Source organism: Nelumbo lutea, chromosome 1, assembly GCF_056320005.1.
Source record: "Nelumbo lutea isolate HS-2025 chromosome 1, American lotus-T2T, whole genome shotgun sequence".
Taxonomy (NCBI): domain Eukaryota; kingdom Viridiplantae; phylum Streptophyta; class Magnoliopsida; order Proteales; family Nelumbonaceae; genus Nelumbo; species Nelumbo lutea.
In genome coordinates this window covers 26,127,316-26,132,622 of record NC_142684.1, presented here as the reverse complement: position 1 = coordinate 26,132,622, position 5,307 = coordinate 26,127,316, and the positions used below count along the sequence as shown (strand labels likewise).

At 40.8% G+C, this 5,307-nt stretch overlaps 1 non-coding gene across 1 annotated transcript; it reads right to left on the bottom strand.

The window, feature by feature from the left end:
• Positions 1-733: 733 nt before the first annotated feature.
• LOC148874030 (small nucleolar RNA R71) lies at positions 734-840 on the bottom strand. The gene has a single exon (XR_016106172.1). It is a non-coding gene; the product is annotated as a small nucleolar RNA R71 (small nucleolar RNA).
• Positions 841-5,307: the final 4,467 nt, after the last annotated feature.

Here is a 5,307-nt window from a genome sequence, read left to right as displayed (position 1 = left end):
CTAAATTGGGTCTGAATTCAGATGTTGCAATCGATGGATGTAGATAAAGGAACCTTGAATAAGATGATTGGTTTAAATCTGCTTTTAGTATAATCGGCTTCATTTATTCATGATAAGATGTAGGTTTTTGTATTCCAATAATTCACTTTAAATTTTCAGTGTGATAGGATTAGTTATTTATTTTCTTTTGTGAATATTGGCCTTTTTATTGCTTTGACCTTAACAGTTTATGACAAGCAGACCTGAACTGGAAGAGATCATTTATGACCCGGAGATTGAATGGACTCTCCGTGTCCGTTTAAGAGCTGCTAGGCAAGTCAGACAAGAAGCACAAGAAGCTCAAGAAGCTCAAGAAATGGCTGAGTAGAGGACTATGATGGACTATGCCAAACCCACTCTCACTGGAGCTGCCTCCAGCATTATCAGGCTCAATATTGCTGCTAACAACTTTGAGATCAAACCTGCCATCATACAAATGATTCAAAACACAGTGCAATTCTGTGGATTGGCCCACGAAGATCCCAATGCACACATTTCTAACTTTTTAGAAATTTGTGACACCTTCAAACACAATGGGGTAAGTGATGACGCCATTAGGTTGAGGTTATTCCCATTTTCTTTGAAGGATAAAGCCAAAGCATGGCTGAATTCATTACCGGCAGGATCAATAGCTACGTGGGACGAAATGGCCAGCCGTTTTCTCTCTAAATATTTTCCCCCTTCTAAAACTGCTAAAATGAGGAATGACATCACTACTTTTTTCCAGCAAGAGGGGGAATCTTTATATGAGTCATGGGAACGATGCAAGGAGCTGTTAAGGAGAGTTCCTCACCATGGCCTCCCCATTTGGTTGCAAGTGCAGACTTTCTATAATGGTCTTACTGACTCAAATAAGACCATATTAGATGCTGCAGCCAGAGGATCCATAAATAATAAAACTCCTGAGGTTGCCCATGCACTTATTGAGGAAATGGTAGCCAACAACTATCAATGGCATTCAGAAAGAACTCAAACTAGGAAGCAGCAAGGCTTGCATAATGTTGACACTTATACAACACTATCTGCACAAATAGGAGCACTCAGTAAGAAAATAGATGAAATGCAGATAGCTGCCATGCATGTGCAGCCTCTTAATTGTGAATTGTGTGGGGGAGGCCACATCAGTACAGACTGCCAAGTTAGCAATCAGTTCAGACCATCTACTGAACAAGTTGACTATGTTAGCAATTCGTCAAGACAGCAGGGTTACCAAAGTCACCATACTTTTCATCCAGGATGGAGGGGATATTCAAACCAGTCCTGGCCAAATCAGCATACTTCCAAGCCGTTCCACCAGACTTATCATCAGCTTGAACCAAAATCCAATTTGGAGGAACTGATGACAAAATTTATAGCAGGTGCAGAAACTAGGTTCCAGAACCAGGAAGCCTCAATCAAAAACCTGAAAAACCAAGTGGGGCAATTGGCACAATTAATCTCTTCCAGACTGCCGGGAACTCTTCCAAACAACACTGAAGTGAATCCATGAGAGCAGGTACAAGCTATTACCTTAAGGAGTGGAAAAGAGTTGCCTGAGGTAGAAAAGAAGAATTGGGCTGAACCCAAGGTAGAAACAAGCCTTGGGACCAGACAATAGAAGACGAAACAACCAGAAGCACAACAAGGGATGCACCAACAACCACAAGTTCCATTCCCTAACAGGTTGAAGCAACAAAAATTGGAGAAGGAATTTGGTAAGTTTCTTGAAATATTTAAAAGTTTACATATTAATATTCCTTTTGCTGATGCATTAAATGAGGAATGTTCTGCTATCCTTCTGAACAAGCTGCCTCAGAAACTCAAAGATCCAGGGAGTTTCACTATTCCTTGTACCATTGGCAGTTTAAAAATTGAAAAAGCTTTATGTGACCTGGGAGCTAGCATCAATTTAATGCCATATTCTATCTTCAAGAAATTGGGGTTGAATGAACCCCAACCCACTAGAGTGGCATAACAATTGGCTGATAGATCCGTTAGACATCCTAGGGGGATCATAGAAGATGTGTTAGTTAAAGTTGACAAATTCATTTTTCCAGTTGATTTCATTGTGTTAGACATGCAAGAAGATGTGGAGGTCCCGCTTATCCTAGGGAGACCTTTCCTGGCTACCGGGAAAGCAATGATTGATGTCCAACAAGGACAACTCAGCCTTAGGATACAAGATGAGGAGATAATTTTTAAAATGTCTAATGCTATGAAACATGCACCCTCTAGTGATGATTATTGTTTTATGATTGATGCCATTGAATTGACAATTGATGAATGCTTCCAGGTAAGTAGAATAACTGATCCTCTTGAACTCTGCCTCCAGTAGGGAGAACTTGAAGAAGGAGAAAATGAAAAAATAAACCTCATGATAGCATACCTGAACGATAAGCCTCAATTCAAGGGAAAGGGGTTTCTTAAATTAGAGAACTTAGGCAAATTGCCAGGACCATCAGGTAAGCCATCACTCCAAGAACCCCCCACCCTTGAACTGAAGCAATTACCATCCCATTTAGAGTATGCTTTCCTTGAGGAACCATCAGATCTCCCCGTGATAATTTCCGCAGCGCTGAATCCCTTACAAAGAGAAAAATTATTAAGAGTGCTGCGGGAACACAAAAATGCTATAGCTTGGAAGGTAGAAGATATCAAAGGCATTAATCCATCAATCTGCACTCACAGAATTTTGATGGAAGAGGACAGCAAGCCTTCCGTTCAGCCCCAAAGGCGCCTGAACCCCAACATGAAAGAAGTGGTAAAGGCTGAAATAATTAAGTTGTTAGATGCTAGGATCATTTATCCTATTTCTGATAGTTCTTGGCTAAGCCCTGTGCAAGTTGTGCCCAAGAAAGGGGGTATGACTGTTGTTCCAAATGAGAAAAATGAACTCATCCCTACTAGAACCATCACCGGATGGCGTGTGTGTATTGACTATAGAAAATTAAATGAAGCCACCCAGAAGGACCATTTCCCTCTCCCATTTATGGATCAAATGTTGGAGAGGCTAGCCGGGCATGAGTATTATTGTTTCTTGGATGGATATTCAGGGTATAACCAGATACCAATTGCACCAGAAGATCAAGAAAAGACCACTTTTACTTGCCCATATGGAACCTTTGCATACTGAAGGATGCCCTTTGGGTTATGCAATGCCCCAGCAACCTTTCAGCGATGTATGATGTCTATATTTTCTGATTTGGTTGAAAAATTTATTGAGATCTTCATGGATGATTTTTCAGTTTTTGGCTCTTCGTTTGATGCATGTTTGAATAATCTGGAATAGGTGCTTACTAGATGTAAAGAAACACATCTTGTGTTGAATTGGGAGAAATGTCATTTTATGGTGCAAGAAGGCATAGTGCTTGGACACAAGATCTCTCAAAGAGGTATAGAAGTCGACAAGCCCAAGGTGGAGGCAATTGAAAAATTGCCAACCCCAACATCTGTTCATTCTTTGAGAAGTTTCTTAGGACATGTCGGATTCTATAGGAGGTTTATTAAGGATTTCTCAAAATTTTCCAAGCCATTATCTACCTTGCTTCAGAAAGAAGTGCCTTTTGAATTTTCAACTGAATGCCTTCATGCTTTCAACATCTTGAAAGACAAATTGATCCATGCACCTATCATGGTAGCACCAGATTGGACCCTCCCATTTGAATTAATGTGTGATGCGAGTGATTTTGCTATAGGAGCTGTTTTAGGACAAAAAATGAACAAACATTTTCAGCCAATTTACTATGCTAGTAGAACCTTGACTGGACCCCAACTCAATTACACCACCACAGAAAAGGAGCTGCTAGCAGTAATATTTGCACTTGATAAGTTTCGTTCATATCTGATATTATCCAAGGTTGTTGTCTACACAGATCACTCGACATTAAGGCACTTGCTTACCAAGCAAAACTCAAAACCAAGACTGATCAGGTGGATCCTTTTATTGCAAGAGTTTGACATTGAGATTAGAGACATGAAGGGTGTTGCAAACCTGGCTGCTGACCATCTCTCCCGGTTGGACACGGTAAGCTCAAAAGAGGAGATAACCAGCAACATTCGAGAAGAATTTCCAGATGAGCAGTTGTACTCAATACAGAAATACTCATATCCTTGGTATGCTGATTTTGCTAATTATCTAGCTGCACAAGTCCTTCCTCCTAACCTTTCATATCAACAGAAAAAGAAATTCCTTTCTGATGTAAAATACTATCTGTGGGAGGAACCCTTTTTGTATAAATTGTGTGCAGATCAGATCATAAGGAGATGTGTCCCCGAGGAGGAGATGGAGTCGGTACTCCAATTTTGCCATGATAAAGAAGTAGGAGGTCATTTTGGAGCTAGTCGCACTGCAGCCAAGGTTTTGCAATCAGGTTTTTATTGGCCCACACTTTTCAAAGATGCCCATAGGTATGTCTCCACATGTGACAAATGCCAAAGATCGGGAAACATTTCCCGACGGAATGAAATGCCCCTGTCCAATATTTTAATCTGTGAAATCTTTGATGTTTGGGTATAGATTTCATGGGACCTTTCCCGAATTCTTTTGGGAATAAGTACATCCTCGTTGCAGTTGACTATGTATCCAAATGGGTAGAAGCCATGGCTTTACCCACAAATGACTCAAGAAGGGTGGTACACTTCCTAAAGAAGCTATTCTACCGATTTGGCACTCCGCGAGCTATAATTAGTGATAGGGGAACTCACTTCTGCAATAGCCAATTTGAGAGGTTAATGCAGAAATATGGAATTACACATAAATTAGCTACCCCTTATCACCCTCAAACCAGTGGCCAAGTGGAGTTGGCTAACAGGGAACTCAAAAGAATTCTGGAAAAGACCGTAGCATCTGCCAGAAAAGATTGGTCCATCAAATTAGATGATGCATTATGGGCATACAGAACTGCATTTAAGACACCCATTGGCATGTCCCCCTACAGATTGGTCTTTGGTAAAGCATGCCATTTACCAGTTGAATTAGAACACAAGGCCTATTGGGCTCTTAAATTCTTAAATTTTGACATTCAGGCCACAGGGGCTAAAAGGCGGTTGCAATTGAATGAATTGGATGAATTCAGACTTACCACCTATGAGAATGCCAAAGTTTATAAAGAAAGAATAAAAAACTGGCATGATAAGAACTTGCTGAGACGGGACTTTTATGTAGGCCAACAGGTATTGTTATATAATTCCCGTCTCCGCTTGTTTCCAGGTAAGCTAAGATCAAGGTGGTCTGGACCCTTTACCATTTCACAGGTTTTTCCCCATGGGGCTATAGAACTCACCCACCCG